Source organism: Pleurodeles waltl, chromosome 6 (genome assembly GCF_031143425.1).
Source record: "Pleurodeles waltl isolate 20211129_DDA chromosome 6, aPleWal1.hap1.20221129, whole genome shotgun sequence".
NCBI lineage: Eukaryota > Metazoa > Chordata > Amphibia > Caudata > Salamandridae > Pleurodeles > Pleurodeles waltl.
Window position 1 is genome coordinate 425,819,664 of NC_090445.1, and position 27,492 is coordinate 425,847,155.

Consider the following 27,492-nt stretch of genomic DNA (forward strand, 5'->3'; position numbering starts at 1 on the left):
TGGGCACAGGATAATTTGGATAGTGTGTGATTTACGCTGACTAGGATTATGATCCCTATTTGGACAAGGGTGTATAATTCTTCCAACTAGAGACCCCATTTCTAACAGGACATATAAAAATACATGTCCTCATTTTTAATATACAGCACCCTGCCTTGGGACTCGATTGTGCTGCTGTGGGAGTGACATAAATATTAAAAGGGAAAGTTTGGGTCATGCTTTACCATTAGTTTAAATAGCATAGCCCAGTTAGCAGTTGAAAGCTGATCTGCCAGTCTGCAGTGGCAGGCTGGGAGACATGATTTCACATTGTCACAGCCAGGATGGCCCAATACATATTGCAATGGGACATTAACTTGCAGGCCCTGGATATCTCTGGTATCATATAAAGGGGGTTTATAAGCTGGGCCACTGCAATGCTGGGATTGATCAGCCATGTTTTTTTTTTGCATAATAATGGATTTGCCGCAATTGTCACATAATCCATCATCTGCTGCATAATCTGTAGATTAGAAAAAAACAACTTTTTGTTTCAAGCTCAAATGGTTCAAAAGTAAATAAAAATGCAGCAACATGTGTTGCAGGGCAGAGGAAGGCCCTTTGCAAATTTTGACTGTTCATATTTCTATTGCTCATTGCTTAATTTGGGTGTTAAACCTACACTAATGAGGCGCAACCACTGTCCAGACAGTGTCAACATGTGTAAAAATAAGAAAATAATTAATACTATTACAGAATATGCCCCATTACCCTGCACAATTTGTATTCTCTTGCTGCATAAATTAGCCCTCCCCTGCTGCATAATTCCCGTAGCCCTGCTTATAAGAAAGTAAAGTTACACCAATTAAGTATAAACTGTATGCGCCACTGTGGAGATTGGGCAGGGGCCTGTGTGAGAGCATTGACCCCATATGCCATGAGGGGCCACCGTTAGAAGACTACCGTATGGTAAGGGCCTTGTCCTTTGTGTGGTAGTGGCCCATCACCCCAAATGCCAGGAGGGGCCAATTCCAAGCACTTCACTGTGCTGATTGGACTGGAGCCTGTGTACCCTAAGGATATGGTGACCCTGTATGCTAAAATTAGTCACTGGGACCAGCAACTTGTGTGACATGGTAGGAGTCATTGCTGAGAGAAGTCAGGCCACTATGGGACCCTGTATACCTGCTTGGGGAAAAGGATTCACACCAGGAGCTTCACATCACACCACACCCCCATTGCAGGAGGAACAAGATTCTTATCCCTGCAAAGAGGAGCCGCTGAGAACCTCTGGTCACTGCAGAGCCTTCATTGTGTGTGAGGACTCTCGGACAGCTGAGTACAACCAATTTAAGTCATGTGCAGCAAACTCACCTGTATCTGCTGCTGCCCCTCCAGCACCCTTGGAAGGGGCATGGTCAGGAACTTCAGTAGATCTGAACCTCGGAGTTGTGGGTAAGAATGATTTCGGGCCAGTTGGCCCCAGGGCAACCTGCTGCTAGTGAGTGCTGTGGTACTAGAACACTGTTGACTTTAAAAACAGAGTGATAGTGGGCTATTGAGACTCGTACTAATAGTGGGGCTTACCCTGGATGTTATCTATAGTGAATGGGGAATAACCACCACCACTACTACTAGCAGCAAGGAAGGACCCAGGGATCAACCTAATGAAACACTAGAGCCCTGACCTCAGGGAGACTGTGTAATTGTTTGTGAATGTCGTATTTTAACTTTGTGTTGGTAACAGTGGAAATAAAATACTTATTTTTTCCATAAAACTGAGTATTTGGCTGGATAAAGATTTATTGCTGCTGCTGCGCCCATTTCGATTTGTGAGCCTTCGTTCACTCCCCTGTATCCACATCTCCCCCCAGTGGAGCTTTAAACTGACAGACCACATTACTAATGAAAGTCAAGTGCAGAAGGGATACATGTCCCAGTTGCTCAGAATACATTATACATCGGGCCCTGGGACATCAGGAGTAAAAGGCCTCAACCACCACAGTAACCCATACTTGCCTCGTGGCCCTCTGAAAGGAGTTCTGACATCTTAGAAACACCATCTGCATTGACATGGTCAGTACCAGGTCTCAGGTCTGTGTTCCACTGTAAAGTCCATCCCCTGTAGGTAAAGGACCACCTCAACAGTTTGGGGTTCTCCCCTCTAAACTGCATAAGTCACCTGAGAGGTCCATGGTCAGTTTGAACTCTGAAGTGAGTCCAAAAGAGGTAGAATCTCATCTTCTTCAGCGACCAAACCACAGCAAAGATTTTCCATTGCTGCTCTCTGGGGAGGAGACATCTACCTACTGATAAAGGAAACTGGTTGCTCATAGGCCAAGTTATTCACTTGTGACAACACTGCCCCAATCTCATGTTCAGAAGCATCTTTCTGTACAATAAACTCTTTGCTGAAATCAGATGCCTTTAGGAGATATAATGAGCTCAAAGCTTCCTTGATGGTGTCAACGGTCTTTTGACAGTGTTCAGTCCAGATAATCTTTCTGGTTTGAAAGAAGAAGTATGTTCTGTCAGTGGTGCCACTGTGGTACCATACCATTTGTCTAATCCTACATAGAACCTAGTCAGGGCAAGAAAGGCTCTGAATTAGGGTTAGGCCTTAGGAGCCTTGCAGGCCAGAATTGTCTGGATTTTGGGTTGGAGAGGTTGTACATGGCCTCCACCTACATGGTGGCCCAAATACACAACTGACCCCTGCCCTTTCTAGCTCTTGCTTGTCTTAATAGTCATTCCTGCTTGTTACAGGGCCTGAAACACTTCCTTGAGGTAAGCCAGGTGATCCTTCCAGGCGGAACTAAATATAGCTGTATCTTCTAGATTGGCTGCATCAAAACTTTGTAAGCCTTAAATGCCCCTGCCACCAACCTGTGGATGGTGGCAGGTGCATTCTTAAACCCAAGGGGCATTGCTTTAAACTGACAGTGGCCTTCAGGTGTAGAACAAGCATATTTCTCCTTGACTTCTTTGTGAATGCTATTTGCCAATAATCTGAAATCAGGTAAGAGGTGCTCAGATACTTGGCAGCCCCCAACTTGTCACTGAGCTTATCAGATCTGGGTATGGGATGGAAGTCAGTCTCAGTGGTTGCATTTAGGTCTCTGTAGTCCACACAGAACTTTATCTCAGGTTTTCCTCCTTTAGGATTTAGGGCCAGATGTAGCAAACGTTTTGCGACTCGCAAACGGCAAAATTTGCCGTTTGCAAGTCGCAAAACGCATATCCCAATGCAGAAATGCATTTTGCGAGTCGTTACCGACTCGCAAAATGCATTTCAGACTCGCAAATAGGAAGGGGTGTTCCCTTCCTATTTGCGAGTCGCATTGGGATGCAATACCATTTGCGACCGCATATGCGGTCGCAAATGGCATCGCAGTTACCATCCACTTCAAGTGGATGGTAACCCAATCGCAAATTGGAAGGGGTCCCCATGGGACCCCTTCCAGTTTGTGACTGGAGCCCAAAATATTTTTTCAGGGCAGGGAGTGGTCCAAGGGACCACTCCCTGCCCTGAAAAAAAAACGAAACTAAAGGTTTCGGTTTTTTTTTAAGTGCAGCTCGTTTTCCCTTAGGGAAAACGGGCTACACTTCAAAAAAAAAAAAACTGCTTTATTTAAAAGCAGGTCGCTAACATGGAGGTCTGCTGACGTCAGCAGGCCTCCATGTTAGCGAGTGCCTATACTCGCAATGGGGCCGCAATTTGCGACCCACCTCATGAATATTCATGAGGTGGGTCATTGCGACCCCATTGCGAGTTGCAGTCAGTGTCTGAGACACCGTACTGCATAGCAATTTGCAACTTGCAAATTGCGAGTCGCAGGGACTCGCAATTTGCAAGTCGCAAATTGCTTTTTTCCTACATCTGGCCCTTAGTTCGGGCATCAGAACCACTAGTCTGGTTCAACGACTAGTAAAGGGTTCTAGCACCCCCAGCGCTAGCATTATGGCAATCCCAGGCTTGATACTAGCTTTGACATGGTCTGGCAGTCTGTAAATATTACTTTTGATAGGCAAGCTTCCCCTTGTGTCCCCATCATGGATACGCCAATTTCTCTAACCTGGGATCAGTGAGAACAGATCAGCAAACTGCTTTAACGATTTGTAACTGTCCCTCTGTTGGTGATCTGTCAGAATGGAAAAGGGAACTATGTCTGCCACTAGGTAGGAGACCGACTTTTGCATTACACTTTCTTAATATATGGTTTGTGCTCCCCTGGCTCATTTCTAACTTTTGTGATTTTCACTAATTGCATAGTTTTCTAACTGTTTGTACACACCAGTGTATATAATTTGTGTATTACTTACCTCCTAAGAGGGTATAGACTCTATGGTATTTTTGGTAATTGTGTCACTAAAATAAAGTACCTTTATTTTTGTAACACTCAGTGTTTTCTTTCATGTGTGTGAGTACTGTGTGACTACAGTGGTATTGCATGAGCTTTGCATGTCTCCTAGATATGCCTTGGCTGCTCATCCACAGCTACCTCTAGAGAGCCTGGCTTCTAGACACTGCCTACATTTCACTAATAAGGGATAACTGGACCTGGTATAAGGTGTGAGTACCATAGTTACCCACTACAAACCAGGCCAGCCTCCTACAACTAGTTGTTAAACACTAATTCACTCCAGTTATCTTTATACCAATCTGAATCCTGATACTTAATAATGTTTTACACTGCTTCTTTTCGGCCAGGACAAACACAGAAAGTACACTTGAGGCCATGCAATAGTGGCTAATGTATGCAAGGAAAACAGAAACATCCTGATCGTTGGTATTTCATTTTTTGTAACTTTACAACGGCGAGTCTCTAAGGCCTGTGTAATGTCCCACTAAAACTGTGAAATGTAATGCATGGTTAACAAGCCCTTGCATTCTGTCTGCCCCTGTCCTGTCTGTCATCCTTGTGTGTTTGTGCGCGTGGCATACGGCACACGCAGCTTTTGGAATGCTGATGAGAGGCACTCCCCGTTAGGATGGTTGAGCGCCCATTCTGTGAAGAGATCAGAATAGGAAAAGTATTTAACCTTACTTTGTTTACCTCGTCATTACACCCTCGATTTTGGCGCAAGGCCTGGGAAACCATTGCCAAAGTCTCTGCTGTGCTTCTGAATCCTAACGCTGGAAGCAGCGCTGTGTCCACAGCTTTGGGCAAGCTTCATAAAATTCATATTCTGACTTCACAAGGTGAAAGGAGTGCTTATTATCTAACGGTAACTCTTATAACATACTCACTAAAGCCACAGAAGGTTTCTACAGGCAATCAAAGATCTCTTGGCCCCACCTCAACCAGCCCCTGGGAGGAGTTCATCAACAGTACTGAGAATTAGTAACCCATTGAATACACTGAATTTAATAGAGTGCTATACACTAAATAACCACTGGAGGGAGCCAGATCCTTAAACGTAATACTAACAACTCGTACTAAAAGAATACTACAAGCTATGCATTTTTAAATGACTATTACGTATAACATATTTTAAGTGTAATCCCAGTAGATTAATACTATGATGGCTGGCATAATGAATGCAGTGGCAATGCCCAGTAACCTTTTAGAAGTGCCAGGACCACCTGCAGAAAGTAGGACACAGTGGATCAAATGTTTTGAAAAACACTTAGAGGCTATAGATGGAACCAAGTATGAGCCAGCCAGGAGACAAGTCATGATGTAAAATTGTCTGGGTGTTGAAGGAAGAAGGTTATTTGACCGCATAACCCCTGTTGAGAAAGAGAAGGAAGAAGGCCAAGAATGAGATGTATTCATTGAAGCCAAAACTAGAATGAAAAATGATTTTGATGCAACAGTGAGTGTCATTATAGAAAGATACAACTTTTACTCCCGCTACCAAGCACCTGGAGAATCAGTTGAGTCTTATGTTGCAACTCTAAGGATGTTGGCCACAACACACTCATTCAGAGACATAGATGAAATGATCCGCAATCAAGTAGTAATGCGCTCCACTTGTGTCAAAGCACAAGAAAAGCTATTATGACAGTGTAATCCTAGCTTGGAGAAGGTGATATCAACTATAAAGAGTACCGAAAGGTCTGCACAGGGAGTTAAATTGTTGTGCAAATCTGTTAACCATCAGGCGTATGACAACCTACTTCACAAAGAAGAAGAAGCATCTATGAATCAATTTAAAAAAACTACAACTAAAAGAGTGGTTCAAATCCAAGCAACAAAAAATTGACATGCTATCTTTGTGGGTCCAGTACCCATTTTGCGTCAAGCAGGGGATGTCCTGCTATAGGCAAAATTTGCAAAGGATGTGGAAAGACTGGACATTTCCTTAAAGTTTACATAACATCTTATGTAAAAAAAGTCTTCAAAGTGGAAGAATCTAAATCAGAGTATGAGTCAGATGACAGTGAAATGATGGAAAATTTAGTGTAATGTGTGGCCATCATCAATAAGGAAGACTTACAGAATAAACCCAAATGCAATATTCAAGTGAATGGGGAAATTGTGGAGATGCTAGTTGACACCTACGAAAACTTAAAATGCCAAGCACCATTACATGCTAGCAGGATCATCCCAGGAGCCTACGGAGGTCACAAAATAAAACTGGAAGGAATGGTTAACACCAATTTGATGTTCAAGGAGAAAGGTGCGTCATCAAAGTTATTTGTAGTAGACTGCAATGTCAACATCCTTGGTTGGTTGGAGCAACAGAAACTGAGAATGTTGATTGCTCCATATCAACCGCCATATCTGTTCAGGATCCAAGAAGACAGCTTAGAAGCTATTCTCGAAGAGTACAAGAAGGTGTTCATTGGAACATTTGAGTGCTTAAGGAACTTTAAACATGAAATATATTTTTTTTAAAACACGCAACCTGTCAAGCAACGTGTTAGAAATATACCCTTCTCAGCCCGCTCCGAGGTCAAAGATATTTTAAAGAATTGGTGTGACAATGGAATAATAGAACCCATCAACGCAACGGAGTGGTTATCACCTGTGGTCATAGCTAAAAAAAAATGGATCAATCCGTTTATGCATTGACCTTCACCAACCCAACCAGCAGGTGGTAGCTGATTGTCAACCATTGCCTCTATTGAATGAAACAGTGATGACCTTGGAGAAAGCAAAAATCTTCATAACTTTAGACTTTAGTTCGACTTACCGTGAAGTTCAATTGGAGGAGGGTTGAAAAGGTTACACAGCATTCGGTACTCCTGAAGGAGTCTACCAATTCTGCAGATTGCCTTTCGGGTTATGTTCGGCATCGGAGGTCTTCCAACGTATAATGAACCAACTGTTCTCAGACATGGAAGGCGTAAGGTCATTTCAAGATGACAATCTAATTTACAGTGAGACAGAGGAAGACCACATGTCTATTTTGCGGAAGGTTCTACAAAGAATCCAAAACAGTGGTCTAACATTACAAAGAGACAAATGTTACTGTTTTCAGAAGAACAGTAGAGTACCTTGGACACCTCATTGATGAACATGGCATCTTTGATATCTGCCAAAGCAGTCCTTGATATCGTCGATTTCAAAGTCACCAACCCCGAATAACAAGGAAGAACTCACATCGTTTTTGAGCATGCGTGAATTTCACTCTAAAGTCATTCAAAATTATGCAATAAAAGTTGAACCACTTCAAAAAATTAATTAAAAAAGGATACAGAGTTTACATGGGATGAAACGTGTGAGCAGAGCATGAAGGACATAAAAAAAGAACTTGAGCTGGGCCCATCCCTGCAGTCCTTCAGTGAAAAATTACAAAGCATATTAACCACTAATGCGAGCCAGATTCAGTTGGGGATGGTGCTCAGCCAGATAACAGTTAAAGGAGAAAAAAGCATCACCTTTGCATCATGAAAGCTGAGAGGAGCAGAGTCAAAGTATTCAGTGATCGAGCATGAATTGTTAGCCTGTGTCTGGGCAGTTACAAAGTTTAAAAGTTTTCTTTGAGGCAAAGAGTTAATTATATGCACAGATCACAAGCCTTTAGTCAGCATCTTGGAAGGAAAAAGGTTCTAGCAAACCTACTCCAAGAATAGTGAAATTAGCATGTAAGTTACGAGAGTATCAATTCAGGATGGAGCATATTTCTGGCAGAGTGAATGTTTCAGCTGACTACTTGTCTGTGTTCGTAGCTTTTGGATTGTTAATGAGGCGCTAAGTGTTACAACTGTTGAGCACCCATTCTGTGAAGAGAAGATCAGAATAAATAAGTATTTAACCTTACTCCATTTACCTCGTCATTACCCCCGCTCTGACCTAAAGTTAACTTGTGATGTGGGACAACAGTGTGCAGGGTTGACCCAGCTTTTCTGCCATTGCTATTTATATGTAAAGGGTGTTTTAAGATGCACAGGTATCCCAAGTATGCCTTAAATTACCCCATAATTTCATATCATTGTGATGGGCGTCACGCAGTCTCAGAGGGCTTCCTTCGGTCAGAATGGAACTTCGCTGGAACCACAACTCTCTCCATTGACTTTTTGTGCAATGCCATTAGTGCTGCAAGGCTTGGCCAATCCAGACGCTGCTCCCATGAAGTGAGGAGCGCTAAGATTTGATCGGGCAGGTGAACCCAGCATACATTCTGAAAGAAAAGGGAGCTGCGGCTGGGAACCCTCCCCCACTTCTATGCATAGATGGTGAAAGGCTTCTGCATGTCGGGCTGGTCACAGAAAGGCAATCGGGCAAACTGGCATGCGCAGAAGGATGGACAAGAGGAGAAGCCTATTACATTCACTGAAACACCGGATGATCCTTGACTTAGCTTAAATACCGAACACCGTCGAGAGAGGAGTAAAATATTTAGGCAGCACTTCAAACAGTAATAAAATACTGCAGAGAAGAGTTTTTAGGGGACACGGACATATGATTGGTGGACTGCTTACAGTTATGTTCAGCTTCTTTCCTTCTTTTAAGGAAATGTAGTTTTGGTAATGTTAGAAAAGTAAACTTGGGAATGGCTACTGATCAATAAAGTGAGTAAAAATGTTGCATAATCCTCGCTTGTAGGCCTGATATGGAATCGTAATTAACACCTATAATCTGTCTCTCCATACATAAACACAGCAGGCATATACCTTAGCAAAAGTAACTTCTATATTCTTCCTGTGTCCATCAGGAATATCTATCAGCCATTCGCTCAAGTAAACATTATATGATGTTTTTTCTGGTTTTTATTTCCGGTATATATGTGCATTAGTTTTCTGATTTGATAAATGGTTTTGTGAACATCCACTAAATCCTATGTAATCCTCACCTCCTGTTTTGCTGCTTCTACCACATGCCATATAAATTAAACTATTAAAAAATCCTGATTGTGTGAGTAAGTATTTGTGGCTCCTGTGCTCAAAATTGACGTTTGCACCCCCAGTGGACAATGAGCTAACCAAACTTAATTGGGAATATGGTCCAATCCTTATTTTAAATATAACTTTTAGTGGTTGAATTATATTAACCTGTAGTATGCATTTTTTTAACTCTGAGTTTGTGGAAGGGCTAAGACCTTTTGGATGCAGAAACAATTTTCAATAGAAGCACAAGATGTGAAGAGGGTAAAAAGAAAAGATTCAGAGATATTTAAATTCACCTACGTGGCAAGCTGTGTAGGTCCTTGCATGGTCACAATGCAGTGTTGAGCAGGGGGAGGAAAAGAATGAACTAGTATTGAATTGTACAAGTCTTTGCTAGCAGCTGAGTATGCAGAATAGATGGGTAAATGATATATTGAGCATACACCATACCTAACTCTTTTTTCATAACTGTGATTGAGATTGATAAAGTGCTACTATTGCTCAAGAACTTCTGTGTAGTAATTGAGGCTTCTTAGTGAGATGTTGTATTCGCTTTAAAAAACATGTCCCAGTTACGTAACTAGATGATCTGGTACCAACAAAGAGACTACAGACATAAACATGGTCTTAGATCAGCCCCCCTTTGTGGTCAACATGGGCTGAACTACAAAGTCAGTCAGAATCACAGGAAAGACCCAGTGGTTAACTTCCAAAAGCCCCATTGTTGTTGCTGTGTGTTCCAGCCAGACATGATGGGGAAGACTTAGCTACTCAAACCTTATCAGTGCACCAGGATTCGTCTTGAGGAAAAGGATTCCAGGGGCCTTGCTGAGTGGCACGAATACCAAGCTGCAGAAGTTGTCAGCTGCTGTCAGCCCTTTAATGTCTTGGTGGATAAAGGTAATTACCTTGTGCTTTCAAACACTAGACTGAAATATTTATCAGTCTTTGTTGCAGGTACATGGTGTAGAGAAAGATAATTTGCTAGGCTGAGAGCTATGCTTCTAGATGTCATTGAAGGAGCACCCTTAGAGTTGAAGAATCAACTTGATTCTTGGAAGGGGTTTTGATATGTAGGCCTGAAAGAGTAGCACTATTGGTGGGTGGTCAATGGAAAACTGGAATGTCTGACCATGTAATGATGCAAATTATGCCACCCTAGTGTGTGGCAATAGCTCTTTCTTCAGCCAGGGAGTATGTTTGCTCCATTGCATTGAAAGCTGTAGTGCTGTATGCAAAGGGAGCTCAATCACCAGAGGTCTGCTTCTGCAGAAAGACCAACACTGGTCCTAACAAAAAAAGGAGTTTTGATGAAGCCAGGCAATGTGTAAGTGACATCATGAAATGTGTCATCTGTACATCAGATCTTTAGACTATGATCCCTAGGTTTAGCAAGTTTAACCTTGAATATATTTGAGATCATCACAAGTTTAAGCACAGGTCAAAACTGACCAGTACATTGATATCCCTTTCTGAGGGAATGAACAGATCTGATATGCATGAAGCTCGATGCCTGACTAACCACAGCAGAAAGACCTCTAATAGTGCGAAAAGTTATGCACAGAAAACCCACCACCAAGAACAAAGCACAGCTCACACATTGCATTACAAAATACCAGACGCTACACCTGTGAACGTAGCCTAACACCGCCATTATATACTCTGAAATGTTAAAAAACTTAAGCTATTTTCAAAAAAATACAAGTTGCACACACGTTTGAAATTCTGAACAAGACAATGATGAACATTTTCAGTGCATACCCTCAACATACCCAAAGTCTGACTCAATGTAACATGCTGCGTAGCCACAGAGGTTTCACTGACGGAAAGAAATAATTTAGTTAGACATTTTACTTTCTTTGTGTGTGCCAACATCAGTTAAAAGAATCCCTTACATCAGCACATCGTCTCTTCCAACAGATAACAAGGGTCTTTGCATGGCAATGAGAAGAAAGCCACCTGTTTACATATGGCAACCAATTCGGAAGAGGCAGAGGGGGGTCCAAGAGTTTAATGAACTTCAGTGAAGTAAGACATGCCAACTGAAGACAGTTAATAAATCTGAGCCTTCCCCCCTCTCCCTTCACAGTCAATACATGTCACTCGGAGTGTTTATTGGCCTCTGGATAGGCCGCAGTTCTGGAATTTCATTCCCCCCTTTCTCCATATCGTCTATGTAAACTTCAGATATGAGTATATAATTGGGCATCTCATGCATAATTTTTGCAATTTCTTATCTTAATAGCATGCCCTTCTAATGCTTGGCCATTTGTGTAGAGTAACGCCATTTTTCAAGGATACAGGTGCCACAAACATATTGTTTGCCAACAGTGCATATAAAAGAAACCCTTTCAAATGCTTCTTTAGGTTTGTGTTTCCCGAAGAAGTCCTTAAACATCTCAATTGACCACCCAACATGATCTAATACGCCTGTGGCAGCATTCCATCATCTTCTAGCAGTGCTTCTGAAGGGGTCTTAACTTCCTTTCTAGCCAAAACTGACACAAAACACATGATCGTTGCCTCATCAATGTCTGCAGCGATTTCTAGGGCCTGTTCAACAGTACTCATGTAAGGCTTTCTTCATTGCATGAGTGTTACGATCGATTATTGGTGCTGCAATATGTTTATTGTGCAGACTTAGCCTTATACCTCCCTCATTAGAAACCCGTAGGTGAATTGGACATTGGGAGTTTGAAAAACAGTGATTATTGTGGCACAAAAACAGAGTGCAAAGCACCTTAACTGCTGTGGCATTGCAATGCCATCATTGACCACAGTTCCTCCTACCTTGATGTAGCTTGATTTCACTTGCTTTGGTCCATGCTTCTGAAACTTTATGCTTATTAATTTTAGGCTGTGAAATTAACTGGCTAGCTTTTGTTGTGTCGAATGCAGAAATGCTCCCATAAATCCATTCATTTGCTATTCTGACACTGCCAAGTAGCGTAACCTCATGACCTAGTTTCCAGCCAAGTGTGCCATTTTAAGTGTGATGCCATACTACCTTTCTTTTCAGGGACCAGTATTTCTGGTGCCAATACTGTTGCAAGGTGGTATTCCTTTCACGATTGACATCCACATCCTTGGCTGTAGCATTCTTTGGTCAACACAATCCTCTTCGAATTCGGGGCATGTACGTCTGGCAGGGACAAGCTCGGTGGTAAAAGGCTGCTCTCCGAATCAGACTTTGAACCTTTTTTTTTTTCCACAAATTTTACTTTGCAGAAAAACACAACCAAAAGCCATGTCAGCACGATATATCTCGCATGACACTGCAACAATATAGCAATTAAACTCTCTGGTATTGCCCATCAAAACCAAAAGCCACAGACAAAGGCTACACAACACCCGTAGTCGTCAACCATGCAGACATAGTTACTCCAGTCCCTAGGGGCCATCGAGGCCCCAATAGCTCCCCCACAGTCTCCAGACTTTCTCCCACTTACAGGGGCCGAATCAGACTTCAGCCTCTTCCTGGAATTGACATTCGCACATTTCGGTAGAAGACATGGACACTGATTTTTTTTTTTTTTACTTTGTTTATTGTTTTTTTACATCTTTTAGTCATCATTAATTCATATATTTATGCTCTTCAATACAAGCCATAAGTAAGGACTCATTTTATACATTCCGGTCGCAGTTAATAACATGTTTATTACGTTATCCAGCTGGTCATTGTACTGATCATCCACCTGTACCTGCCATCAACGTTTCGCATCCATTCTCATGTCCAATTTCTACTTGTGTACTCGGTATCCCCATTTAAGCTGTAACCTTCTAAACAACAAAATAGCTAAAAGGTAACGACTAAAAACAAAGAAAAAACCATGCGCGGGTGGGATAAGTGGTGGCATTTGAGACCCATTCCTGCTAGTACATCTAGATCGCTCTACCGTTGGGGTTATCTGGAGCGTTCTCCTGCCTCTTCCTCTTAATTAGAATCACACTTCCTTTCCAGGGGGGTATCAGGGTCCTCCTTCCCTCCCCAGAGCCCACCCTGTACTGCAAATTAGTACTTCTCTGCTCGTGTCCTCCCCGCGCTCATGCCTGTCCTCCCTCAACCTCCCCTCCCCCTTCATCCCTCGCCTCAATCTCTTCTCCTAGCATACTGTCGTTCCTGCACTCCCGTGTTCTCACACACGCTCGCCTCTGATCCTCCCAGGCCTCCATTACTTCTTTCCACAACAGGGCCAAGTGTTTAGTCTTAATCCCTTGTGCCTCCTCTCTCTGCAGCGCCTGAAGTTTGGCTTGAGCCCATACCGAGACATCAGCTCTCTAGTCCTAAAATTTTGGTCCCAACTGGGACTTCCAGGTCATCGCTATTCGGCACCTGTACAAGACCAGTGCAAGATCTAAAAACCTACTGCCGACTCTCTTGGATGCAGGTCTCTTGTGTAATCCCACTAAACACAGGAGGGGGCTCATGTGCAGCTGAGTGCCGTGGGTCTCTCCCAGATCATCCAATACTCTAATCCATCCCCCCTGTATGCTGGGGCAGTCCCAGACCATATGGTGAAAGTCTGGATCCGCCGCCTGACATCTGGGACAATCCCTGGGCTCCCCCCGTATATCACTCTAAGTCTGTGTGGGGTGAGGTATGTTCTGTGGATATAGTTGTATTGGATATATTTGAACCGTGTGTTTCTGGATACTTTCCGAGGATAGGCTAATACTCTATGCCACTCTGTATCTGTTAATTCTCTACCCCCTGTCTCCTCCCATTTCGTCCTTAGGGTCTGTAAGGGCTTCACTGTAGCATCAATGGAAGCCTTGTAAAGTTTAGTGACCAGATGATTGTCCTCCCCCACCGTCAGTATTAAATGCAATAAGGCATGGGTCTCCGGTTCCGTGTTTACTGTAGACCATAATCGTCGCACCGCTAGGACCAGCGTTTGGTACGTCAGAAATTGACCCACTGGGATCCCATCCTCCTCCACTAGCCCCACAAAGGGTCTCAGCACCCCCTCCTGAAAAAGGTCCCCTAACGTCAGCACCCCTGCCTGGGTCCAGGCCCTGACCTGGCCCCCACTCAAGGTGCGGCACAACACTCTTGACGATATCCCAGTCAGTGGCAGCCCAGGAGAATAGGCCACCATCACCTCAGTGTGCTTCAGGCACTTCCTCCAGCAGGAAAGAGCCGCTGTCAATAGTAGCGATCTCCCGGGCAAAAGTTTTCCAGCGCCCAGCAGGGCCGCCAACAGGGCATCCGTCGCTATCTCACCAACGGCTACATTCAATCCCGTCTGATGCCCCCCCGAGACCCACCTAGCCACCCATTGCAGTTGGCATGCCCGGTAGTACAATTCAAAATCTGGGACCGCCAGCTCCCCCTCCTGTGCAGGCCAGCGAAGAGTAGAGAGTGACGTCTGCGGGCGTCCCCCATCCCATAAAAGCCCCCTAAGTAGCACATTCAATTCCCCTTCTCGGCCTGCACGGACATCATATGCTTCCAATAATTGTGGCATCTTAATCTTTCTAGTGTCTGATGAAATGCCTCTCTGGCCTTGAATAGTCTGTGGTTGGCTTCCGGTTCCTTTCCCTACTCAACCTCCCTGTCATGAAGGTCCTTTTCTAGTTGAGTCAGTTCTCTAACAAGAGTACGTCTGATCCCCACCGACTGCCCCATGCAATGGCCCCTGGTCACTACCTTGAGCATCTCCCATTCTGTACTACGGGACCCCGTGGAGCCCTTATTAATTCTAATATGTTCCCTGAGGTGTGTCCGGAGCTCCTCTCTATACACTGCATCCTCCATCGCCCGCGGCTGAAGTCTCCACGTTGAAATAGGGGCCCTTGTCTCTGATGTTTGCCAGATGACCACTAATGGGCTATGGTCTGATATCGTACGGCCCAAATACTCAGAATAAACTATTTTGTGGGTAATGGAGCCTGAGCACACCACCCGATCTATTCTGGTGTGTAGGTGATGTAGTCCCGAGTAAAATGAGTAGTCTCTGAGCTGCGGGTGCTGTAACCGCCATACATCTTCTACTCCCCAATGTCTCAGCCACTCTCCAAGATTCTCCACCATTTTATGTGCCGCTGCTCCAGGCATGGGAGGAAAGGAGCGGTCCAGTCCCAAGTCCAGTACACAATTAAAATCACCCCAATCAAGAAGCGGTCCCCAGAGCACCTAGCCATTCGCCCCGAGAGTGTGTGCCAAAAGGGGGTCTGATCCTGATTAGGCGCATGTACACAGCTCAGCACTACGAGTCTGCCTTGCAGTCTACCCTCCACTATTATATATCTACCGTCTGGATCCAAATCTATTGAGAGAGCCCCAAACGGGACCCCAGCCCTGACCCAAATTAGTGCCCCCCCTTGCAAACGCTGAATGTGCAGTGGCGAAGAGCTGTCCCTCCATCTATGCCTCAGTTTATCTACCTCATGTGTGGTGAGGTGCGTTTCCTGGAGCATTGCTATGTGTCTGTTAAGATAGGACAGGATTTTATGACGCTTAACCGGTGACCCCATCCCCCAGATATTCCAAGTTATCAGCTTGTAGTCCATCGATATGTGGGAACTGAGTCAATAAGGATCATCACCCCGCTCTGGTGTCCGCAACTCCTCGCCACTCTTTCATGTCTCAACCGTGCCATATACAATGAGTCCAGGGTAACTGACCCCCTGCGCATGAAATATAACAAAAACATCAAACCCCAACTCCCTCTTCCCAGGGCAATCCCGCAACAAGCGGTCGTCCAGTTAACACTCAGTGAGCCAAACAGTTAAGTCATGTAGAGTTCTCACCATTTGGTGATGTTGGACGAGAATCCGGGTGGGGGGCCTTTATCGCTTATAGGCCCTTAACCAAGTTGCGCACCCAGAGGAAGACCCAACACCCTTCCCCTTGCACTCACTACAGGTCATCTGCTGTTTGTGGGCTCACTATTGGGCCCACATCCGAATGGTGGGAGTCTGAGTCCGTGGAGTAAGTTCGGTGATCCGAGTCCCCACCACTGGCCTCAGCTGTCATTTTTCCCTGTTGCAGTGGCGCTGCAGCTTCCAAGGCTGATCTTCTAGGCAGGTCCTTCTGTGCCGGTGTTGGTCTGGTTCCCGTGCGCGACCTGTTCTGGGGTCTCCTCTCCCCCCTGCGCCTTTGGCTGTGTGATACTGCAGGTGAGGACCCAGAGTGCCCTTCCATCTTATTTGCCTCTAACCATTCCCAGGCTTCCTCCGGTGACTTGAAGAATGTGCTGTGACCATCCTGAATTACTCTCATCCTGGCTGGGAATAGGAGTGGATATTGGATACCAGCATCTCTCAAGGCCCTCTTCACCGCCATTAAGGATGCCCTTTTGGTCTGTACCTCAGCAGTGAAGTCCGGAAATAGGGTCACTGATCCGTTATCTATCCTAAAAGGCTCTGCTTCCCTTGCGAGCTGTAACAGAATGTCCCTGTCCCTATAGTGCAGCAATTTAGCTATAACAGTCCGTGTGGGATGTCCAGGCGCCGCTGGTCTCATCGGGACTCGATGAGCTCTCTCCAGAGCAAAGAATGGGGTGAGCAGGCCCGGGGCCACTTCCTGCTTCAACCACTTCTCGTGGAATGCCACTTCATCCGTACCTTCAGCTCCCTCCGGCAGCCCAATAATACGCACATTATTTAGCCAGTTGCGGCCTTCCACGTCCTCTGCTCGGTGTTCCAGCCTCTGAACACGGTGTGCCAATTGCACTAGTGTAGCCTGCATCTCTTGCTGCACTGGTGCCACTCCTGTGAGCATCGTCTCTGCCTCTCGAACCCTGTCCGCAGGTTTCTGGTGATCCACACGCAACAGGCCCAGTTCCACCGATACCTGGTCAACTTCTTGCTGAAGAGTGGTTTTGGACTCCTCTATTGCCCCCAGAATCATGTCCAGTGTCACCTGCAGAGAGTGCGGTACTGGTTCAGCCATTTCCAAAGCGCTTTGGCCGCCAATGAGTTCTTTCCCTTGCAGCCTACCCTTCTTGCCACTTTGGAACGACATGCAGCCTCGGGGGCGGGGTGCCCCTTCCCGGGAGCCAGCAGTGGTTGCAGCGTTCACGCCTCCGTCCTCTTCTCAGTCTGCCCGATGCAAGCATGGCCTAAGGGTGGCCGTCTCTCTGGATATAGTTCACTTCCAGCCGCTGACCGCCTCTGGTCACCTCTTCACCTCTTCCATTGGAGCCCCCAGCTCCCAGAGTCACAGTGTGCACCCTCAGTTAATCATTGGGGCATGCCCGCCGTTGCAACTTGTCTGCTGCATAGCAGCCACAATCAGCTCAGTGCCTGGTAAATGAATCTGAATCGTTTGTCCAGCCCTGCGCACTGTTCCTCAGGTCTGCCCGCTTATATGTCCAGTCAAGCCACACGTGCCCGATGCTCCACAATCCCTTCCCTGGTATGTCCACTCAGGGCAGCGCGCTCCCGGGTCAACCGCCTTCTCCTCATGGCTTGGCCCTCTCCATGCCGTCCCGGGGGCCCCCAGCGCTCACCTGTTCCCCAGCGCGCTCAATGCTTTGTTGTCGGGGGCGACAATGGGTCCCGGGCTTCCCCTGCCAGTCTGCTCACTCCCCGGGATGGGCGAGGTCTTTGCCCCCTGTGGAGCCACCTCTCGTGTCCCCTCCGGCGCTCGCGCTTCTTCGGGGCCACCTCAGCCCCGGGCCTGCCTCCGGGAGCTTGTCGGAGCCGGCCGGTTCTCCGCACCTGCTGTGTCGTGGCCTCACTCGCTCTGCTGCAGCCACCGCGGCGTGTTCTGCAAGCCAGCCACCAGCTTCAGCGTCCCGTCAGGCCACTTTTTAATCGTACCCGGTGGTCTGACTGCGGTCCGACTCTCGGAGTGCTAGTCGGCAGCTCCTGTGCTCCGGGGCTTCGCCGTCATTCCCTGCGGACATATCATCCTCGCGGGCTCCCTCCTGGGTTTAGAATTTAAGGAGAATTAGCAGGCCTCAGCGGAGTGGCGCTTCTACATGTTCGCCAATGCTGCCGGCCAGGCCAAGCCCCTCACATGGACACTGATATATTTTATTTCAGTTTTCTCTCTATTATGTACATTCACTGTTGGCCGGTGAGCAGGAAAATATTGAAGCATTGTTCAGGAAAAATATTTTCAGCATGAATAGCCCTAGATGCGAAAGGTTATCCATCCACCCATCCATGTTGTAGCTGTATGGCAATTAACCAAAAGGAATGCACAAAATGCCAATTTTCTTTTTTTTTTAAAAAGAATTTTCCCTTCATATTTGCATTTAATAGTCCGCCTAAACCCTTGTGAGTTTGCCCATGAAATGACTTTAAGACATTCTGGTTAGAAGCTGACCTAAAATTTATTGGCAGGGAGTACCAGTGCCTTTTGTCTCTTTTTACTTCCATGAAAACTGCCTCTAGTTAAGGGATTAGACAGAAGGTTTCTTGTCTGGTAGTTGCTGATTTTATGAAGTTGTCCATCTCCATTCTCTTTTGGCTCTAGTGGAGGATGCACCATAAGAGGTGTGAGCTGGAAAGGACAGTCAACTTCCAAGTGAATGAGTGACATGGAGGAGCTTTATAATATGGTGGCCTTCCTGATAATGTCAGTCAGGCTGTGCCACATATAAAAGTCTACGTATTCAGAAGGTTTGAGGCATTTTGGCTGTTGAATAAAAAACATAGGTGGTCATTCCAGCCTCGGCGGTAAAAGGCGCCTACCGCCGTTCAGAAGACCACCATAACACCGCCGCGGCAAACCGCCACGGTCATTCCGACCCACAACAGGCAAACCGCCAAAATACAGACATCCACAAAAGTCCGCCACACCAAAGGGCAGCGAGAAACTGGCGATGACCAAACCTCCACCGTCACGCCAACAGAAATACGCCCACACTATCACTACACACGAATCCACGCGGCGGTCTTTCAATCGCGGTATTCCATTGGCGGTACACACCGCTGCGCTCAAAATACACACACACTTACAAAATACAACCACAATGGACAATTCAAAATACACACACCTGAGACACATACACACACCACTCCCACACACCCAATTAAATATAAAATACACACCCACATCACCCACAAACCTCCACTCCTAGAGATTCGTGAACACGCACCGAGAAAAGACATCCGAGCACTCAGACGCCCAATTCACTGTCACCGAGCAATATTTGCACGCACTTCACACAACACAACAATACACCTCACCACACTTAGCACCACACAATCCACCCTACACATCACCCACACCACCCCATGGCACCGCAAAGGCACCCCAGGTTCTCTGATGATGAACTCAGGGTCATGGTGGAGGAAATTGTACGAGTAGAGCCACAGCTGTTCGGGGCACAGGTGCAGCACACCACCATTGCCAGGAAGATGGAGCTATGGCAAAGAATAGTGGACAGGGTCAACGCTGTGGGACAGCACCCAAGAAATCGGGACGACATCAGGAAGAGGTGCAACGACCTACGGGGGAAGGTGCGTTCCATGGTATCCAGGCACAACATTGCGGTGCAGTGGACTGGCGGCGGACCCCCACCTCCTCCCCCAGAATTTACAACATGGGAGGAGCAAGTCTTGAACATCCTGCATCCTGAGGGCCTCGCTGGAGTAGGCGGAGGAATGGACTCTGGTAAGGCAAATCTCAACTACTTCTTCCCCCCACCCCACCTGCATGCCAACTCATACCCCCACCCTCACCCTCACCCTCACCCCCATCACATCCTACTCCTTGCAACTGTCTCACCATCACAACCCACCCATCCCAACACCTAGCCCTGCATGCGTCCACAAAGCATGGACACCCATCACCTAAGCATGCCCACTGCACATACACATACAACCCTCCCCCCGCAACCACCGTCACAACAGCCCCCACAAAGGAATGCCAGCACTGGGGTGCACGGGCACCCACCCATTGCACGCTATGACACACACAGAAGCAATAACCATACTTTTATACCCCTGCAGGACCAGAACGCCACGTCACCGCGCAGGAGGGTCCACAAATGTCCACTCCACCCCCAGAAGAGGCCCACAGTGAGGACAGCAGCTCTGTCTCCCTGGATCTAGATGACCAGCCCGGTCCATCGGGGACCTCGGGACAGTCGGTTCCCCTCACACAGCCACAGGCCACAGTAGACCTTCCCCCCTCTGGGAACACCAGCACAGCACCCAGCCAGCGGGCCCATACCTCTGTCCCCAGGACACGTCAATCAGCGGTGTGTCCACCACTACAGGGAACCCAGGCTAACCCACCACCCCAACAACAACAGGGACCTGGCGGCAGTGGTAGTGGGCACACGGTCCAGGGGACAGAGGCCCAGGGAAACAGGGGAACTGGGAGGGCTGCTGTGCGCCAGGGGGGGGACAGGCCCAGGGAACCCACTCTCCACGAGGCCCTCTCCACCATCATGGGAGCATACCACCACTCCCAGGAGATGATGGCGACGGTCCTGGCCAGGTTTCAGGAGATCCAGCTTCTGCAGGAGCAACAGTATATGGGGTTCAGGGAGGAACTAAGAAACATCAGTTCCGCCATGGGTACCATCGTAGTGGCCCTGAATAAGGTAGTCACGACATTGCGGGACACTGTGGCACCTCAAAGGGCCCCTGACACTAGCATGCACCAAGAACTGCCTACCACCTCCGCCGGCGCTAGTGGACAGGAGGCCCCGACACAAGACCAACAGGCCACCAGAACCCCACCCCCTGCAGAAGGAGAACCACCCCGCAAGCGGGCCCTGAGATCCAGGAAGAAGATAGAGTAAGATGTCAAGACCCCCGCCAGCAAAGGATACCGCCCTGATTGTCATCCCACTGTCCCACATTGTCACCCTGTCCAACCTTAAACTGCCCCTGCTCCACTTCCCACAGGCATTTGGACAATGCACCTGTGAAACTGATAGTCTGGACTCTGCCATGGACAATCCTCCAACATCACCCCTCACCGATTTGCAACCACCCATCCAATTTAGAGCACTTGAATAAAAACACTTATTGCACAAAACAATCTGGAGTCTGGCTGTGATTTAGAACAAATGTATTAGACATGACCGTGCCAAAATGTTCATTCACATTGTGATGCCAACAAACCGCTGTCACACAGCTGTAGTCCACGGGGAAACAAAGCAGATGTCACGCAGTGGGGCCCACATCTCTGAAAACGGAAGGGAAAGTCACAACACAGTTACCATACACTGGGGGAAAAAGTCAGACAGTAGAGAGGTAGGAGTCATTAAGTAAATGTAATATGCCGGTGTCTACTCTTACCTGTGTGTCACTGAAAATACTGCTGTATTACTGTATTCCTGTTCTCTATGTCGTCCTCTTTGGCTTCCTCCTCTTCACTCTCCACAGGCTGCACAGCTGCTACAACACCACCATCTGGACCATCCTCTTGCAGAAAAGGCACCTGGCGGCGCAAAGCCAGGTTGTGAAGCATACAGCAGGCCACGATGATCTGGCACACCTTCTTTGGTGAGTACATTAGGGATCCACCTGTCATATGGAGGCACCTGAACCTGGCCTTCAGGAGGCCAAAGGTTCGCTCGATCACCCTCCTAGTCCGCCCATGGGCCTCATTGTACCGTTCCTCTGCCCTTGTCCTGGGATTCCTCACTGGGGTCAGTAGCCAGGACAGGTTTGGGGTAACCAGAGTCCCCTAATAGCCACACCCGGTGCCTCTGGAGTTGACCCATCACATACGGGATGCTGCTATTCCGCAGGATGTAGGCGTCATGCACTGACCCAGGGAACTTGGCATTAACATGGGAGATGTACTGGTCAGCCAAACACACCATCTGTACATTCATGGAATGATAACTCTTCCGGTTCCTGTACACCTGTTCACTCCTGCTGGGGGGGACCAAAGCAACATGTGTCCCATCAATGGCACCTATGATGTTGGGGATATGTCCAAGGGCATAGAAATCACCCATCACTGTAGGCAAATCCCCCACCTCAGGGAAAACGATGTAGCTCCGCATGTGTTTCAGCAGGGCAGACAACACTCTGGACAACACCTTGGAAAACATAGGCTGGGACATCCCTGATGATATGGCCACTGTTGTTTGAAATGACCCACTTGCTAAGAAATGCAGTACTGACAGCACCTGCACTAGAGGGGGGATCCCTGTGGGTTGGCGGATGGGTGACATCAGGTCTGGCTCCAGCTGGGCACACAGTTCCTGTATAGTGGCTCGGTCAAGCCTGTATGTCAGTATGACATGTCGTTCCTCCATTGTCGACAGGTCCACCAGCGGTCTGTACACTGGAAGATTCCTCCATCTCCTCGCATGTCCCAGCGGACGGTGCCTATGAAGGACAACAGCGAACACAGAGTCAAGCAACCCACAGGTACGTAACCACAGCTTGCACATAACACGATTCCCAATGCATTGAATGGCTTGTATGAGTGTTGGTGCATGGCCTAGGTATGTGTGACGCAGTTGGTAATTAGGCCAGGTGGGCCCTTGAAATGGCGGCTGCCTGACCTGTGAAATGCGACAGTGGGATGTGAGGTCAATGCGCTGGCGTGGCACACCGCGGCGGTAGGCGGTCGAAGACCGCGGCGCTAAGCCGCATTGGTTAACATTGAACCCTATGGGTTTCAGGAGCCATCCACCTCACGACAGCCTCCAGCCCAAGCACCTGCACCCAAAGACACCAGACTTCACACTCCTACAACCACATCCTCTTCCTCCACTCCCATACCCACTACACCTACCCGTCCCTCTCTTTCCAAATTGCTTTTCTTTTCCAAACTTGACCTCTTTCCTACAACTCCCCCACCCCGTCCATCTCATAAGACTCCAATCAGCACCTCAGCCACCACAAAACCGGGACCTGTGAAGACTGTTGTCCATGGACTGTGGAGTCCCCCACCCTCAAGGGCATCCAGTTCAGCTAGGAGCCAAGGCACGGCCAGCCCACCACCGGAAAAGCATCCTAAGATTGCCAGTGCCCGGCGCGAGCGACCAAAGACCCCAGGGACAAAAATCCCTACATTGGCTCCGGCAGGAAGTCAGGTGCCACCTGGCACACCGCCAAAGGTGGGAAAGGGCCACAAGCGTGCAGGGAAGGGTGAGAAGGGCAGCACCCCCGACAAGTCCGGCAGCAGGCCAGCTGGCCAGGAGCGCCCCACCAGCCCCATCCCAGGTGTGCAGGAGGACACACACAGCCCCGGTACTGCAGCCAAGGAGGGCCCCGCAAGCCACGCCCCAGGTGGGCAGGAGGACACCCACAGGCTGAGAACTGCAGCCCAGGAGGGCCCCGCAAGCCACCAGACAGATGGGCAGAAAGGCCCCGCCAGCCACATGTCAGATGGCGAGTGACATCCATGCCTGGGCCGGATCCGCTGAACAGGGCCCTTCATCTCAAGCACCGCTCCGCTGGCACCGCCGTCTCAAGCACCGCTGAACAGGGCCCTTCACCTCAAGCACCGCTCTGCTGGGCACCGCCGTCTCAAGCACCGCTGAACTGGGCCCTTCATCTCAAGCACCGCTGAACAGGGCCCTTCATCTCAAGCACCGCTCCGCTGGGCACCGCCGTCTCAAGCACCGCTGAACAGGGCCCTTCATCTCAAGCACCGCTCCGCTGGGCACCGCCGTCTCAAGCACTGCTGAACGGGGCCCTTCATCTCAAGCACCGCTGAACAGGGCACCGCCGTCTCAAGCACCGCTGAACAGGGCCCTTCATCTCAAGCACCGCTCCGCTGGGCACCGCCGTCTCAAGAACCGCTGAACTGGGCCCTTCATCTCAAGCACCGCTGAACAGGGCCCTTCATCTCAAGCACCGCTCCGCTGGGCACCGCCGTCTCAAGCACCGCTGAACAGGGCCCTTCATCTCAAGCACCGCTCCACTGGGCACCGCCGTCTCAAGCACCGCTGAACAGGGCCCTTTATCTCAAGCACCGCTGAACAGGGCACCGCCGTCTCAAGCACCGCTGAACAGGGCCCTTCATCTCAAGCACCGCTCCGCTGGGCACCGCCGTCTCAAGAACCGCTGAACTGGGCCCTTCATCTCAAGCACCGCTGAACAGGGCCCTTCATCTCAAGCACCGCTCCGCTGGGCACCGCCGTCTCAAGCACCACTGAACAGGGCCCTTCATCTCAAGCACCGCTCCGCTGGGCACCGCCGTCTCAAGCACCGCTGAACAGGGCCCTTCATCTCAAGCACCGCTGAACAGGGCACCGCCGTCTCAAGCACCGCTGAACATGGCCCTTCATCTCCAGCACCGCTCCGCTGGGCACCGCCGTCTCAAGAACCGCTGAACTGGGCCCTTCATCTCAATCACCGCTGAACAGGGCCCTTCATCTCAAGCACCGCTCCGCTGGGCACCGCCGTCTCAAGCACCGCTGAACAGGGCCCTTTATCTCAAGCACTGCTCCGCTGGGCACCGCCGTCTCAAGAACCGCTGAACTGGGCCCTTCATCTCAAGCACCGCTGAACAGGGCCCTTCATCTCAAGCACCGCTCCGCTGGGCACCGCCGTCTCAAGCACCGCTGAACTGAGCCCTTCATCTCAAGCACCGCTGAACAGGGCCCTTCATCTCAAGCACCGCTCCGCTGGGCACCGCCGTCTCAAGCACTGCTGAACAGGGCCCTTCATCTCAAGCACCGCTCCGCTGGGCACCGCCGTCTCAAGCACCGCTGAACAGGGCCCTTCATCTCAAGCACCACTGAACAGGGCACCGCCGTCTCAAGCACCGCTGAACAGGGCCCTTCATCTCAAGCACCGCTCCGCTGGGCACCGCCGTCTCAAGAAGCGCTGAACTGGGCCCTTCATCTCAAGGACTGCTGAACAGGGCCCTTCATCTCAAGCACCGCTCCGCTGGGCACCGCCGTCTCAAGCACCGCTGAACTGGGCCCTTCATCTCAAGCACCGCTGAACAGGGCCCTTCATCTCAAGCACCGCTCCGCTGGGCACCACCGTCTCAAGCACCGCTGAACAGGGCCCTTCATCTCAAGCACCGCTCCGCTGGGCACCGCCGTCTCAAGCACCGCTGAACTGGGCCCTTCATCTCAAGCACCGCTGAACTGGGCCCTTCATCTCAAGCACTGCTGGCCCATTGGCGGAAGGGGCAGGCCCGCATCTGTGCCGGGCAGGGCTGCACGAAGCACTCTGGGCACTAGTCCCCCTCCAGTACCAGTGGAGACTGTTATCCACTTGAGAGACTGTGGTTTTGCACTCCCCAGGATGGCACAGTGGGTAACCCACCCACTGTAGAGACTTGAGAGACTGTGGCTTTGCACTCCCCAGGATGGCACAGTGGGCAACCCACCCACTGTAGAGACTTGAGAGACTGTGGCTTTGCACTCCCCAGGATGGCACAGTGGGCAACCCACCCACTGTAGAGACTTGTGAGACTGTGGCTTTGCACTCCCCAGGATGGCACAGTGGGCAACCCACCCACTGTAGAGACTTGTGAGACTGTGGCTTTGCACTCCCCAGGATGGCACAGTGGCCATGGAGGCCCCTCATGGATCTGGCGTCGTGGACTCATCTGGCTGACGTGCCCCCCCTTCCCTTCCCCCTGAGGTGCCTGTAGTTTTCCTATCTGATGCCCCTGCAGTGTTCTCTCCGTTGGAGGCAGGTATCCTGTGTGGGCTTTGCTCATGTGTTTTGGCCCAGTGGCCCACGAACAATGGCTGATAGACATATCAGACTGGACAATTTATGTATATAAAGTTATAGATGTGTGATATATTTTATACTCAGTCTTACAATATAATTCTATATTTATAATCATTTCCTTTTGCCTTTGCATTCTTCCGGGGGGTTTGGGGGTGTAACTGTGATGTGTTGCTATGCATTGATGTGTGTGTTGTAGTGGTTGAGGGTGAGGGGGGGTGTGTCGCATATGTGTGTCCCCGTATTTTTTGCCTCCCCCTCCCCTGTGTCGTAGGTGCAGTACTCACCGTTGTCTTCTGCGCTGGCGTTCGTGCTCCTGGTAGAGGAGCAGGAAGACAATGGCTGGTAGGATGTGTAGTTCGGGTTCCATGCTGTCCAGATTCCTCGTGGGGTGTATGGAGGTGAGCGTTTTCCGTTTGAAATGGCTGTTTCCGCTGTGTTTTTATCGGCGGGGCTACCGCCCCGGAAAAGGTGGCGGATTGGTGGGTTGTGATAGGGTGGGTGGTACATTGTCCCCCGCCTGTCTGTTGGCGGTGACCGCCGCGCTGTTTGTTTGTCCCGCCGTGGCGGGCGGTGTGTTAAAGTGGCGGTCTCTGTTGGCGGTTTCCGCCAGGGTCGGAATTGCATTTTTTTTACCACCAGCCTGTTGGCGGTTTGGCCGCCACTTTAACACCGACTGCCAGGGTTGTAATGACCCCCATAGTATCATACTGCCCTTAGTCCTTAATTAGTAGTCTCTTAGTAACACTTAATTTGATGTGTTCCAGAAATATATTTAAGCAGTGGAACATATCAAATACTAACGCTTTAAAGGAATATGCATTTTTGGATGTAAAAGGAAGTGACCTCTTTCTGCTCTTAGTAAAAAGGACACTAGATTCCACAGATCAGTGTGTAGTCCCTGGTGATTGGAATGTGTAAAAACAGATTGCAGATCATACATAATAAAGCATCCTCATGCAGGAAGGCACCAATTCAAGTGGGAGGGTGAAAACTACTGGGATGAGGAATGGAGATCTCAAGTAATGAAGATCATCCTCAAGTAAACTAGTATCTTTCCATCCCATTCTTAATTCATCAGGGTATATCCAAGTGGTATACCTCTGTCACAGTCCGATTGGATGTAATTACAATATGACACTGTGCAACCCAGAACCAAAAATGCGCAATTCCTCAATGTAACAGTGTCATCTAATTACATGTCTGTCCACTAACACAAGCTGCATGCAAATCATAGAGCTGTTGTTTCATTGTAGTACCTTACACTAATGAACTGTGTGTGAATTAGGTTTTTGTGTAGAGCTAACTCCAGTCAGATTTATTTATAAGTGCTCCTCATTTGTACATTTAAGGACAATGTGGTACAGTGCCATGTGTCCAGCAGCCTAAGATAAAAGATGGTATTTAAGCCCACACTTTCTCACCACACTAAATCTATTCTCTAACACATGAACACATAGGGCCTGATTACAACTTTGGCAGAAGGGGTTAATCCATCCCAAATGTGACGGATATACCACCCACCGTATTACGAGTTCCATATGATATAATGGACTTGTAATCTGGCGGGCGGGATATCTGTCACATTTGGGACGGATTAACCCTCTCCGCCAAAGTTGTAATCAGGCCCATAATGTTGTAAGGTAGGTACATCGATT

General features: G+C 48.6%; 1 pseudogene; it reads right to left on the bottom strand.

Annotated features, from left to right (window-relative positions):
* Positions 1 to 7,225, bottom strand: part of LOC138301609 (acidic mammalian chitinase-like) — a 63,406-nt pseudogene extending 56,181 nt beyond the window's left edge.
* Positions 7,226 to 27,492: the final 20,267 nt, after the last annotated feature.